This window comes from Falco punctatus (assembly GCF_963210335.1).
Source record: "Falco punctatus genome assembly, chromosome: 11".
NCBI classification, from domain to species: domain Eukaryota; kingdom Metazoa; phylum Chordata; class Aves; order Falconiformes; family Falconidae; genus Falco; species Falco punctatus.
This window is the reverse complement of record NC_137591.1, coordinates 18,783,895-18,799,411: the sequence shown is the minus strand read 5'-3', so window position 1 is coordinate 18,799,411 and position 15,517 is coordinate 18,783,895. Positions and strand designations below refer to the sequence as shown.

Sequence of the window (15,517 nt, the reverse complement as noted above, 5' to 3'; positions counted from 1 at the left end):
AGCAGCAGGGAGCATTCCTCAGTAACAGCTTGCAGCTACTTTGAAGGATCCTGGTTTGGTCGACAGAATCAGGGAGGCAAGGATGTTCCAAAAATTTTCAGCTCTGCATAGTCATTATGGACCTAACGCTGGTCAGAGCAAAATGTAATCACGTATGTTAATTCTGTGCCATTTTACACACGAGCAGGTTTTTAGAATTACAAAATTCCTCATTAAAAATCCCACTTTTTGTGCTAGTTTGTACAACCAGAGATTTTATTTTCATATATTTTTTTAACATTGAGTAAGTCCTGAAAGTACTACACCTAAACTACTCACTGCATTATATTTTTTAAGAAGAACCAATATTGTAGCTCTGTAGCTTTCATTTCTGGAGTTTAATTTTAAAAGAAATCATTACACTAAGCTTTTTTCTGGAGGCTCTTTAGTCTTTTGCATGTTGAATGCAAGCTAAAAACAGAATGCTGTCATTCCTTTAATATTTGCTTAATATTAAAACTTAATAATTGCTGACTATTCACAATATTATTCACAATTATTCACAATAAGCGGAGTCAAAACAGGAAGTAAACCAAGTATAAATATCTGTTTTGCTGGGATGTCTGTGCCAGCATTGTAGCCAAGAATAACAAATTTTTAAGTCTACAGACATTTGGTATGCCAACAAATTTCTCTTTGAAATTAGACTCAAATTCTAGCCCCTGGGGCATTTTATGAAGCTTTATTTACAAAAAAAAGAGTAGTAAAAGGAGCAGAAAAAATTATTGAAGCACATGCTAATTTTGATATGTTTGATCCCCCACAGCTGAAAATCGAAAAAAAAACAGCTTGTGTATAATCTAGAAAGTAAACTTGTAGACTATTTGCAATATTCTAGTAAGACTAGTATTAAAAGTACAGGTGAGTTCAGAAAATGTGCATAAGGTATTCTTCAATTACATATTTTCACCCACAGAATTCAGTAAATACTGAATTTGGAGGCATGAGCTGTCACTTGCACATTGCATCATTTTGTGGGCCTGAGTGGAAGGGATAAGTTACTGATCCAAAAACTTGTAAGCAGTTCCTTCCTCCCCACTGCTGGCAGAGGACAGATGTTAATCTTTGCTACTGAAATGAATGGGAATTTCACTCCTAGGTCTCCAAAGGGAAGAAAACCAGGCATACGAATACAATGATTCTGTTTCCCTCTTTTTTTTGGAAGTGGTTACGTACATTCAGACTTGCCAGGGTCCTGGGGGCACTGATCAGGCTGGATCAGCCCCACCTGGGGCCTCTCCCCACCCTGCCCAGGACCCTGTTTCAGCCCAGACGGGGGCTATCACTTTGTTCTTTGGTGATACTGTAGCAGCTCTGCCTGGTCACAGCCCAGCCTTGGGCTGTCCTTGGCTTCCCCCTGCCCAGCTCCCTGGCTGGTGAGGTCCTGCCCACCCTAGGGGCTCCCTCCCAGCACTAAGAGCTGCTAGTCTTTGGTGTGCCCTGACAAGAATATGATTGTAGCTGGGTTTTACTAAGCAAGAAATCCAGCGCTCCTCTCAGCTCTGTGTTACTTCTCCATTACAGGATGTACCGCAGAGACTTTCCATGAAAGCCTTCCAGGCAGGTAGGTCTTAACCTGCCTGTCTCCAGCCTGGCAGCTCACTTTGCATGTAACTGTATGTGCTTCTGGTTCAAACTCCCAGGCTCTTTGTCCAAAGGCAGCAAATACAACAATTTAAATCAGGGTCCATATATCCTAGTCCAGGCAACAAAGTAAACTGGTTTTTAGGCTCTCCCAGCCCAACAGTAAATCATAACAATTACTTAGTCTGAGTTGTGATGTACTTGTGGCTTGCTTCTGTTGCCACTTCGGGTTTTTCCTTGGGGCAGCAATACTAAAATCTGAGAAAAGCAATTAATTTCTTGCAATCTGCTCAGAGGTATGACTACTTTCAGAATAAGTCAGCTGTCTCCAATACTATTGAAGTGCCTACCAGCTACAGAAAGGATAATAGTTATTGAACTTGGGTAGATTTTTTTTTTTTCACTAAGAGGAGAGGATAAGATGCCTTGGAAAGGCATTATTTAAAGTGTGTACTGGTGCATTGCAGAGCTTGTTCTGTATTAAATTTCAAGGATTAATTCTCTTGTGAGTAGTTTGCTGCAACTTGGCCAATTCATTTATTTTTAAAGAAAACTGTCTATGGCTTTTTTCTGCCTTTTTTTTTTTTCTTTACTCTCAGCTACAGGTAGTGAAATGAAAACTAGCTTCATTGTTATGATATGAAAAATGACAATGAACTGACTTTTCTAATTACATGAAAAGGTGATAACTTCTGTGAGCTGGTAGAGGAAAGTATTGAAGTTTACTGTGGCTTCCATCCTGCGTGACAGGCACAGCTCTGTGTCAGGACACAGTAGAAAGCCCTTCTCAGGAGCACAGTGATATGGTGGTGTGAGAAGGCTGTTCTGTTTCTCCTCCCTGCATGAGAAAGCATACCATGTTTCTAGTCTGTTGTGGCCTCTGGCAAATAAGTGGGAGCCATGCTTTCCTTGTTAGCAAGTTACATGTTCTGGCGTATGAGACAAGTCCTCTCCAGATGGATGAGGTACACTACCAAGTAGTACATGGCTGCGTCTGGAACAGGCAGGACAGCCATTTAAAAATTAACCTTATTGAGCCCTGAAATGCCATAATTATCTGATGTTGTGCTAAGCATAGAAACTAATCGCGAATACTTCGTTATGTCACATTGCTTTGCCTATATCTGATTGCCTGCTTTCTGCCATAGTATGTTTTTGCAGGGTGGCATGTAGTACATCAGTTTTTCCAGAAGTCCACCCCCACACCTTTTTTGGAGTTTGTGGATCTCTTTCGTATCCTCTATGAGGAAATATTTCAGTGCTGTAATTTGGCGTGGGCATGCTCCAAGTAGAGGGTTTGGCTGCATGTGAGCTTTCCAGGGCAAAGTTTTGATGATTATGTTCTGATTTTTATTTTTGTTCTTCGTTCTCTGGTATGCAAACCACAGGACCATATGGCACAGCTACAGAAATCTGTGAGCTGATTATGCAACTGCTTCCTGCTATAGCTACAGAATATGGAAATAATGAGTTAAATGGATAAAAACCAGTGTCACCATTCAAAAAAGCAGCAAGCCCCAAACACTGTCTCTGAAAACTGAAATACTGTTGTCCAACAGGCATTTCTAAAATATCTACTGTTAAGAAGACTACTGAAAATCAAATTCATGAGTAAAACAGGGAGGTATTCCAGTTATATTGTCTAACTGGAAATGGACTTGCTACTAGCATCCCTGGAAGGGGAATGAGGGAGGCAATGGTGGCTGCTCATAACTTGTCCACAGGAGTTGTCAGCTACCTAGTGGCTAGCATATGTGCTCAACAGACATGAAGTGTTGAGATGTTACTGGTTTTGGTACAAATGTGGTAGTAAACTGCCACTTGCATAAGTCTGTGGCACTCTGGGTGTTGTTCTCTGTCACAGCAATCTCATCTATTCTGTCTTTTGTCCCTCTGTTAACAAGTTTGTAGCAAAATAAAAGGAATCACTCAAACAGGTATTATCATATGAAGGTTAGAAAACAAATGAGAAAGCAGTAGGATCAGATGAAGGATTGAGGAAAGTGGGGTTTTTGCTCCTAAGCTGCTTTTGCCGTCTGAAGTCTTACAAACAATGCTGGTAAAACTGTAACAAAAGACAGAATGGAGAATGGTGCTAAGCGGGGCGGGGTGTGTGTGTGTGTGTGGATGTGCAGCAGAACTCACAGGAACCTTACAGCTTTACTTTGGACTTGCTGAGGAAAGCTGAGAAGTCTTCATGTTTGTCCTAGTTACGAGGATCTTTAAGCTGTTGTGAAAGCATACAACTTAGCAGGGTGTCTTCCTTCAGAGATTTATGAGTAAGGGAAAAGAAGGCAACCCTTATGCCCCTATCCCCTCTGAACACTGCCTTTCATGCCAGAAGAGAGGCTAAGAGGTTACACCATTGCAATCGCTGTTGTATTCAGTATTCTTGTAGCTATAGGCTTTGTGTCCTAACCATTCCCTCTTAACTCTGAAAACCCAATATTGTCTTGTTTTTGTCCAAAATATACCCTTTGGACATAGGGGTATTCTGTGTCATAGATGGTCTGTTTATCCCAGGGCACTCTTGCATAGCACTGACCCATGGGACCTTACTCTCCACTGACTTTTATCTGCATTTGTATAGATACAACACAAAGCTGCGTGTAACACGGTCCTACCTGATAGCATTTGGTACCCACACAACTGATAAAAGTTAGTTATTTCCTAAGGAGAGGTAGACTGGAAAGTCAAGTCTTTAGATGAAAATGTAGTCTGGAGAAAATCCATGGAGGAAAACTAGGGAAATGTTTTTTAACAGATCCTGAAATCAGTGAAGACATGGTAGGAATAGCTGAAGCTGAAAATGGTCATATTTTTACATTAAAATTTGCCTTCAGTGGATTAATTTTAATGTTTCTGCTGGGTATTTGTATTGAGAACCATTAAGGTCAAAATACAAGCATTTCAAATTAGGAAAGCAAATAGCTTCAATGATAGCTTTAATCAGATTTCTTAATGGGAGATTTCAGTGAGGATGAAATTATGGTAGAAAAATAGATGACTAAAGCAATGAGAGCAGTAATACACAGCCACAGGAGATACAGGGAGAGGAAGAAAGCCAGGGTCAAAGATGAAGTCAGCATCACAGACGACAGGCAACCATTAGGTCAGAATGGAGCAAAACAAAAGAGAATGAGCCATGCATGTATAATATATGTGATAGGCAAGGCCAAATTCTGCCTGAGCTTACATCAGTACAACTTCATTGGCTGAATCCTCTTAACACAATGTCACTTTCAATATGATCTAACAACATGCATGCAGGCTTTTATTTAAATCAATGCACAAGACTAAATTTTCCACTCTCTTATGCTGTTTCTAGGTAATTGTAATTTCACTGTTCCACTGTTGCTACCATTATGGTACTTTAGATGCTGCTGAATTTCTTCTCCTGCGTATCTTCTATGAGTAAAGGTTACTGTTTCACATTGGTGTTCTGCTTTAGCAAGATTAAATTCTTCAGATTTAAAGATTATTCAGGAAAGCATGGTACTGCACACTATTGTTTGACAGTATACTCTTACGCACATTTTAAAACTATGAATTCTGTGTATGTTCTATCCATCAATGCTCATTTAAAAGTAATTGGGTTTTTTACAGTGTTAGTAGTCACATCTTCCATATTTTGGCATCAGGGGTGTGAAAAGCTGTGATGAAGGAGAATCAACCCCCAGAATCAATAAGCACGAAAACTGACTTTGCTTGAAACAGTTTTCTTATCATATCTTTTATACTTGTAGCATTTATATTATTTTTTTTAAGTTCTCAGTTATTTCAGTCTAACACCTGGTGTTCCATATAAGCAAAACTGGGCCCACTTATCTGCTACTATAGTTTGTGCATGTGTGCATGCATGCATGCACACAAATCTTTACTACTCTAAAACTAGAAGAAACTACAGGTACTTGTTTTTAAACTCTAGCTCTTTTATTCTTGTTGTTTGGCAGAAAACCCCTACAGGTGATTTTATAAACAACCAAACACAACAAGCTTTTCTAAGCCCACCCCTCCCATGTGACTGGTGTAGCTTCAGTCTTTGCCCCTACTCATGACCCACAGGAAACTTCTCCTCTAACTTCTACAGTTTAAAATAAAAACCTAAAAAATTTAACTCTCTAAAATCTTCCAACCCCCTGCCCTCAAACTGCAGGCTTTAGCTACTCTTTTACTAAATTTTATCTTAGTTTAGCATTATAGACAAGACTGTATTTACTCCTTGTTTGTATTAGTGTAAAAGAGGTAGAATTAACCACTCAGTTCATTGATTAACAAAGAGTAGCAGTGGTACCTTCTGGTTGTTTTCCATGTGCCTACCACACTTTTGGCTCTGAAGAGCTACCAACATAAGAACAAAGAACCACAGTTCATAAGAAGAGTGTTCCATACCCCCACGCAGAAGAAGAAAGCAATACATACAAAGAAAACTGTGTGGTACCCTGCATGGCAGCATCCCTGACAGAGAGATGCCAGCATCCCAGCGGGCTGAGGGAAGCACTTTGGAGCTCCCAGCAGACAGCAGCGCTGAGGCCCCCCCCACCAAAGCAGTCTGTCAAAGAAAGAAATTTTATACTGAAAGGAAAGTAATACATATATCACTTAAGGCATCTAGCTTAAAATATTAAAAAGGAGGACAGAACTACGGAAAGGGGGTTTCTTTTAGAAAATTGCCTGTGGACTGTATTTTAATGTTCTAAAGCTGTTCCCTCAAGCTATTTTACACAATACCCAGTTTTCTCAAGTTTCAGAAGTACTAATGATTCGATGGATGCAGAATCACAGAAAGCTCCTGAACTCATCTTATGCTCCCTTCCACTGCCTTGAAGTCCTATTTCCAGCAAGTGTTTCAGAACTACAGAGCATTGCAAAGAGGCAAAAATCCCTCTGCAGTGTTAACTGTTACCTTTTTTGAAAGGAATTAATTTTAAATCAGAGAAATTGGATGTGTATGATTGAAATATTTTGTCTTTTTTTTCCTGAGAACTGGTAAATTATTAACCTAGAAGCTTGCTTTAATGCTACAATTATAGTGATGAAATGCAGCATCATCTTTTGTGTTTAATATTGGGGGTTTTCCTCTCTTTTCCAATATTTCTGTCACTATTTTTTGTGGATTTTAATGTTTAAAACAGCAGTTACTTGACATATCATGGATATCAAATAGAAAAATTTAAGTAGCAAGCCCGTCTCCCCAATTTAATGTGAGTATAGTGCTTTTTATTCCTTTCCAACATATGGTCAACAGTTCCTTCTATAATGTCAAAATCTAACATAAATTTGCATGAAATTATATTTTTCAACTAAATGTGACTTCAGATACATGCTGCATACTGTCTAGCTGTATAAAGTCATCATGGTAAAGATGGCTTGTTTTTATGACAACAGCAAATAATGTTGCCAAGATTTCTGCTATTAAAATAGAACTAGGGAAAATGTAGACAACACAAAAATATAACTGAAACTTTTTTAAAAAAAGGAAATTCTGCACCTGCAAAATCTCATCTTAATGTCTTTTTCTACAAGACTGTCCTGAATGAATTAGAAATATACTGAAATGTTGAAACAAAGCCATGTTCTGCCGAAATTTCACCATAAGAAGAATATTTCACATGGAGATACCACTTTTGCCCAAGGTTTTGATGGAAAGTCTCAAAACAACTGGATATTCTCAAAAGGAAGCAGTCTGAGGTATTAGAATTTTACCAGGATGAAAACTATTTTTCAACCAGCTCCAAGAGGAAATGCCATCCTTATTCTTTCATTTCACTGTTTTAATTCCTGCATCATATTAATGGTGATCATGGAATTTCGCTAGCTTTCACTTATCTGTCCTCTGTCATCAATGAAAACTGTTCTCTTGGTCTGGAGAATAGACCTGATTCTATCCTACTTCACCACACCTTCCGAAATGGCCTTTAACAGAAAGATGGCAGCTTTAACAAATTAAAGCGCAGTGTTATTAAGCTAAATTTCTCAAGCATCGCTTTGAATCTGTACCAAATTGTCCAGGTGTAAAGGCAAAGCAAACCAAACTACCTACCACAGTATCGTATCTCTTAAAATCTTACACTGCTCCTACTGTGATGATAATGCCTGTGGGCTTCCCAAAAATCAGCAAAGGAATCACTAGTTATAACAATTAAAAATAAATCTATACTTTACTACCAGAGAAGTGAGGCAGCAGTTACTAGGAAATTAGTCTGCATCCTTGAAATTCCTTGTATTTCAGTGGAACATTGTACAACTGTTTAACTGGCAGGAATAATGTTTAACATGCTTATTTTGGGCTGGACACGTAGCAGTGGTGGTCTCAAAGTGGGAGTTTTGCTCATCCCTTCTTCCCTAAGATAATTGCTGTAGGTTAGTTTTTGCTTTTAGAGCTATACATTCTAGTCCATGTATGTGCTTGTGTTTCTAGGTTTCCAGTGTATGATGGTCTGTATTTAGTGCTGGAGGTATGTTTCATGCTCTCAATGTCAGTTAGGAAGGACCAGGTGACACCCAACCTGTATTTTTAACCCTTGAAGTACACACAACACACACCCCATGAGCTAATGGCAAAGCAGAAAGTGTCTGTGAAAGACCACTGTGAATTTCTTTTAGTCTTCGTGACACAGATGACAAGAATCTGTAGGAATGACCCTGTCTTTAAAGCTTGGAATGTGTTTGGGGAAATAAGAACTTACTTTTGAAACATGAAATACCTGTGAGTAATTGGGACCAGATCTTTCTTTGGGAACTGACCAAGGCAGGTGCTATTGAAGTTGGGAAGTCAGAATCCAGATGCCCCTTCCAGAAGTCTCAGCCACTCTCTGAGCCCTTCCCTATGCTTCTTCCTGTCCCCCCCTCCCCACTTTCTTTTGCTGAGTAAATCTTCTCCACCAAGCTGATGTCTACTGTTTTATTGCACAGTTGTTACTGTGGTGATAGATCTCAGCTCCATCATGATAACTGCCTGGTGTCCCTGCTTTCCTTTGGCATCTGGAAAGCAGTGGTTAGACCCACCTGGCAGAGCTCTTGGCTGCAGCGTGCTGACTGGCAACACAACAAATAATGGGCTCTAAAACTGCATGAACATTTGGCTTGTGTCTTAATACTTTAGTGCATTTCTTTTGCTCACGATTTTTTTAAATTACTATTATTTATAATGAATACTGTGAGATTAAGTTAATTCTGAAGGTCTGTAGACCTATATCCTGTACCTCATGGGCTGGTGATTAAGACTCTTCCTCTTATGTATATTGTTGCTGGGAAAAATAGCTTGGCACTGTGATATTTTATCTTTTTTTTTTAGAGATTTATCCTAACACTGTTTTCCCTGGTACTTCTGCTTTTGCCACTTTTATTGCCCAAGGAAATGTTTCTGCCTCAAATCCCTCCACTTCCACAGTGTATGCACAGATTGTGAATATAGGCCAAAGGTCAGACTTTGGAGAAAACAAAAGGGTGGAGAGAAAAGGAAAACTTACAGGTCTCAAAAAGGGGTGACTTGGTGAAATCTAATGTTTTTTTACATGAAGGTGCTCATGCTGGAGCTTCTTATTGCCTCCCTGGTTTTACAACTCTGTTTTCTAGAAAAAAAGCCAAAAGAAAAACAAAAACTAAACCAAGGAGATGGGATTTATTTTTGTATGTAAGTTTAATTAAAATACTGTCTGACTATCAAGAATGTTACCCATCAGCAACTTCTCAAGAAACAAAATAACACTTCTCTTCACAAATAAATGAATTTTTTTCACACCAGGTATTTTGTAGTCAGCTTATGAAGACCAAATGTTGAAGTCATTTGCCTACGTGTTGTGATTCTAGCTTGTTTTACAGAAAAATACTTCTTTGTACTCATTTAAGGACCTTATTGAATGCTAATAAACACTTGAAACCCACACTTTCTAACATTTAGTGATGCTGCAGCAACAGTTTAGGTTAACCTAATCTTATTAATTTTTTTGTAAGTTAGTATGATTTGCAAAATCATTCTGTTAAGGCACAAGTTTATAATCCTTAGTTTCTTTCATACTAAATTAAACAGTTTTCAAAGTTACATAAAATCCATTCCTGCAATTCAATGTTATTGGAATGTGAACAAATTACATTTTCCACTTTTAAATATTGACTTGACCTTTTGGCTCTCCTTGCAAATGTGATCCAGACATTGCTGATGTCACTAGAAGTACTTTGCTTGCTTATAGTGGGTATTTGGCTGGATTCCTTTCCATGAATTAGATATTTGGACAAGAGTGCACATGACTGTAATCTCTTGTAACCTAGAGGAATGCAATGATCTGGTGGTGGTGGGGTGTTTCCCAACTCCTGGGTTATTTTTCCTGAGCCATACAGTCATGTTGGCACATATGCACTCTTTCTACATAAGGTTTAATTATTCTATACCATTTCTAATGGATTTTCCCTGAAAGAGCTGAGACAGGCCTGCCCCACAAAACCCAGTAATTGAGTAACGAGTTTTCACTCAGAAAGTGGGAGATGCAGATTGAAATAACTTCATAGAAAGGGAAGGGATCTTAAGTGAATGCTGTAACTATAACGCTGTTTGGAAAAATGAGAAAGGAGAAGCCTGCCATACTTTATAGTGATTTGTTAGATTCTGTAAGTTCCCAAGTCTTGCCCAGAATTACACAGGAAGCCAAGGGTTTCAACTTTTCACAGGACGGTCCAGTAAAAAGCACATATACCACATTCCAGCAGAAGACAGACAAAACTCAAAGCATTATGGCATCCTGAGTTCTTCTGTAGATACAGTCCACTGACCATTCCATCTTTTCTTCATGTACTTGAATGCATGTGTTCTCTTCTGAATATCTCATAAGAAGTTAACCAGTAAGTCTACACGGTCTGAATTAATACATGAAAGGGCTGATTAGTAAATAGCTGGACTAAATATGCAAATTACAAAGTTTTCTTCATGGCTTTATAGAGGAAGATATTTTAAAAACTTTATCAATGTGTCAGCCTGCATTTCTCTGTGAAATCTTGAAACTGCTCTTTCATCTATGTTGTAAACACATCAACAAGTATGTAGAATGTCTTGACTTTGAAATGCTGTCACCTACTTTCTGTATCGTTGTCAGTAGTCAGCTTGTTAAAAAAGTGTTTCATATCTAACTCTGTTTCTTTTGGTAGTGTCGACATGTTGCATTTTCCAACTGTGTTCCTTGCTGCCTCTTCCATTTTCATCAAAAATTCTGTGACAGAAATTTTTCTCTTTCTTTGCAACATGCTGATATCTTGGGTTCTCCACTGTCACCAAAGCAGCTGTACTACTTTGAGGATAAGTTAAGTCTCTGTAAACCATCCAGCATTTTGTGCCAAAGTGCAGTGGGATTTTGAACTCAAATGTTGTTGTGATGGTGAGAAGTCCCCAAGCTTCAGTCATTGCCTTTACTACTTAGTTTGGAAATTTCCCAGAACATGTTCAATCCAACACAATACCTACTCCTGACATGCTCTGCAATGTGGAGTCCACAGTTTGCTTGGAACAAACCTACCTGGTGATGGACAACTTCTTAAATGTGAGTGTACTCAGGCTTTCTATTCTGCTGCTTCTCATGTAACCTTCTGTTTTGTTTTGGGTTTTGTTTTCAGAAGATATGTAGCAACTGGTACAATTGCCTCAAGTCCCAACTTTTTGTCCCAGCTGAAAGCTATGCATCTGTACAAGTTTTGCATTGCAGATTGTAAGACACTCACTGTTTTCAAGTTTTAAATTATGCTTTTTTCACAAGGATTTTCAGTCCAAAAATATAACACTGCTGAAGTTTAGAGATACAAATTTGGTTAAATTGGAAAAATATTCTGTTCAAATGCCTTCAGGACTTGTGCAATAAAATTTCATAGATCTGTACGTGAAGGTTAGTGAACCCAAGAACTATGATGAAGTACTCTGCATAATAGATACTTTGATCATAGAATCATTGAGGTTGGAAAGGATCTTTAAGAACATCAAGTCCAACTGTTAACCCAGCACTGCCAAGTCCACCACTAAACCATGTCCCCAAGCACCACATCTATATGTCTTTTAAACACCTCCAGGGACTGTGACTCAACCACTTCCCTGGGCAGCCTGTTCCAATGCTCAACACCCCTTTCAGTGAAGAATTTTTTGGTAATATCCAATCTAAACCTCCCCTGGTGCAACCTGAGGCCATTTCCTCTTGTTCTATTATTAGATACTGGTAGATGCAACAAGATGTTGACATTCCAGTACACCCAAGAATGATACAACAGTACAGTTTCCTCACACCTTTCAAAGGCCCACATCATGTTAAGATCCTAGATCGATACGGTCCAAGTGCTGTAAAACACAAACACATTTTCCTGGTATCTGATACGGAGTCAGGAGGGTTGGCTTATGTCCCTTCTGTCATCTGCAAGGGTATGTAATACTGCTGGACTTGTACTTCCCGTTGTTTATTACTTGCAATGCAACAACATCCTAAAGCTCCACTCAGGATTAGACCATGCTTTGTTAGCTGTGTACAGGAGACAGTTCTGCACTTAACCTTTTTATGATGCAATCAATAAATACTATTATATTATCAAGCATCACATTATTTAAGATCCTAAGGCTCAAGGCAATGTTCTTTATGATCATAAAAGTTAGAATAGGTAAGTATGGGAGAAAATACAAACTGTGAGGAATGTACGCTTTCTACCTTACCACAAGGAGAATAAATTTTGTTTCTGAAGAAAAATCACTGCATGAACTTTTTTCCCCTCTATTAGTTTCCTGATAGAGTAAACTTTTTACCCCCGCACCCCCCTCTTTCACATTCCTGATAACTAACATATCATAAAGAAACATTTTCTAGTTACGGTATGTTTCAAAACCAGGTTGACATGAACCAGAGATCAAACAAAATCTGTATACATGGACCTACTTTGAAAAAGCTAAGGATCTGTAGGGTATTCAGATCATATAGTCTACAGAAATTTAATTGGCATATTGTTGCTGTTTAACTTAAAATGCACAGCATAGCTACAGTACAGAAGATTATTAGAAATAACTGAGTAAGCAGGCTGTCATCCTAAGAAAGACAGTTTAAAATTATCACAATTATCTCTAGTATACATATGTGCCTTAGCCCTGACTACATCAAGCCATTAACCACATTGGCTGGACCCCATTCACTTCACGTGTGAACCACACTGCTGCTTTAAACACTGTTTATGTGGCTGAGTTGCTTTATTCCATCTTAATCAACATGAATTTTGTAATTAGGATGGGACCAGGAAAGGAAGAAAGGAAGTGAGGAAGATGAGCTTTTCTAGAAATCTTTGGACGAGCATTTCAAAGAGGACAATAGCTAAAATATTTGCTGCTTTTTTTTTTTTTTTTTACTTGACAAAAAATGTAATGGACACAAAATCAAGAAAATAAATTCCCTTGAGGAAGAATCAGACATACAGAAGTTAAGTGGCCGTAGTGTTATGCAAAGAATCAAGATCTCTGTACTTCTCAACTGCTCTTTAAACCATTGTCTGCCAAAATAAAAAAAACCAAACCACCCAACATTTCAACAGATATAAACTCTCTTGGTGAATGCAAATGCTGTGTGTGAAATAAAATATATTCTAAAAATTCATCTTATATCAGACCTGTATTTTGAAAACTCACAAATTTTCTTCTGTCCCTTGAATGTGGACAAATACCCATTCCCTTCCTACCTTTAAAAAATTACAATGTTGGAACTGACATGATGAAAACAGCTGAGTTATTTTCCAAAACAGTAGTTCCAGAAATAACTTTCAGGTTTACTTGTCATTTACACAAAAGCAGATTCCATGGACACTGTAACAGTGACAGATACTTTATGTTTTGCTTTTAAGGGAAGCAGTAATGACTTGCCTCCTATGAGGTACACTCCAAAGGAACAGTTATCACGACAGCATTAATCTCATTTTCTTTCCTTCTGCATATGTCTCATTTTATCAACTGAGCCTATGGTTTAAACATACAAGAATTAAGTATCAGCTACGTGAACTGTAAAATCTACACTCAATAATATATTATCTCCTTTGTCTATGTGCAAAATTGCTAATGCCTCTAGTATGACACAAATATATTTTTTTTATACACGATGAGATTTATTCAGGATGGAGTTGTAAATCTGGCATGTGCTCATTTTGTTAACCTGGAGCAAGAGGCTAATATTATACAAAATGAAAATAGTCCTTGGTGGTCAGTCTGTGCTTGAGGGGTTCAGTGGGAGGAGTTCATCTCTTAAAAGAAAAAAATGTACGGGTAAGAAATTGAAAGAGGAAACAAAGGTAAAAAACTACAGAAAAGAACATTTTCCCCACTTCACCATCAAAAAAAAAACCAAAACCCAACAAAACCCACATTAAAAACACTTTGCTTTAGCCACATAAAAATCAAAGTTCAAGAGCTTAACTTCCTAGGAAAGCATACATTAGGGCACAGCAAGAGCAGGCTGCTTGCTGCAGCCCTGGGGAGCAGTGCCTTGTATCAGGTCTGGGAGATCCCCTCCGGCAGACACACTGAGCAGTATTGCCAGGCCCCAGCGGGAGCTGTGTTTAGCTCTCTTAAGACCCAATCTTGCAAACACTTATGCACATGAGTAATTTCAGCTGCCACAAATCAAGTTATTCACCTGTTTTAAGTTTGTGCAAGGGTGGTGCAGCATCAGGCCCCCATTTGTAAATGCTGGCCAACGGGATAAAATGGAAGAAACTCCCCTTTTCTTTTTCTTGTCTAAGCAACCTGTGTTTTTATTTCCCAGCTGTGACTGGGAAAGCTTACAGCTGCAAATATTTTTTAAATTATTGAATTTTACAATTTCTTTATTAAAGGAATCACTGCAACCCTCTCAAGTATATGGTAAAACTCATACGGTTCAGGGGTTATCTGTGTTTTTAAGACCTTCTATAATTTCATAGTGATTTCTGTTACCAGGTTTTTAGAAACCAATGGTTTTGCCACGTCTCTGAAATTGTGGATGAAGCCAAACAAAGGAAACTGAGAGAAGACACCAACAACTGTCATCACACTTATGTCTTGATACTTTTCTGCATTTAATTTGTTTGTAGATGATAGGTTCAATTTGTAAGTTCTGGAGAAAACTGAATCTTCTAACAGCTTTGTATTTAGTAAGTGTGAGTATTATTCTGTTATCATATGGATCACTGACCAATGTCTGGTGTTCGTGATTTTCTAGTTGCATTGCTCCAGAACATGCAGGTTTATGAGTTAGTATGTGATCTCCACGAGCTGGAAAGACTCAAAACATATGGCAGATCAGATGTTAGGCTTGGGGAAAATCAAAAATTAAACTGTCTCAGAGCAGCTGAGAGACTGCTTTGCTATATATTTTATGTGATTTGTGTGTGTGTTGAAGGCGATGTCACCTAGGGAAAGGAATTGAAGAAAAAAATAGCTTTAAAAAATGAACTGTTTGTATTATGGCTTTAAACATTAAAGTCTGGTCAGCTAAAAGCAGATGTTGTGAACTAAGATGGAAACTTGCCTGAGGCCAGAATCGAAGAAGGCATTCTCTAATAGTAAGAAGTAAAAATGCTTTCTGGTTTCAGAATTCATTGTAAGCAAAAAATGAATGCTTATTGTATGCTTATAAGCACAAACATTTCCTCACTTTTATTCAAATTACTGAATAATATTGGTGGCTTTGGAATTTAATTTCAGACAATGGGTTCATTAGCAATTGTATTCTAAGCTCTTTATCGTAAAATCTTTTGTTAGTCTGTGCTGGCCAAGATCCTGTCATGTTGGAAGTAGGAATGAAGGCTTCTTACCCTTGGCTGTCTGCCCAGTAATTAGATGGGGAGGTGGATGAAAGCGTCTAAACATGTGGTGTAAATTTTGGAATTTTGTAATTTGACACATTTCTGATGCCAG

General features: G+C 38.3%; 1 protein-coding gene across 1 annotated transcript in view; it reads left to right on the top strand.

Moving 5' to 3' along the window:
• Positions 1–1,353: 1,353 nt before the first annotated feature.
• The window catches only part of HFM1 (helicase for meiosis 1), a 94,527-nt gene continuing 80,363 nt past the window's right edge, over positions 1,354–15,517 (top strand). The window contains 1 exon segment of the mRNA XM_080407708.1: positions 1,354–14,751. The gene's annotated coding sequence lies outside the window, so the exon portion shown is untranslated.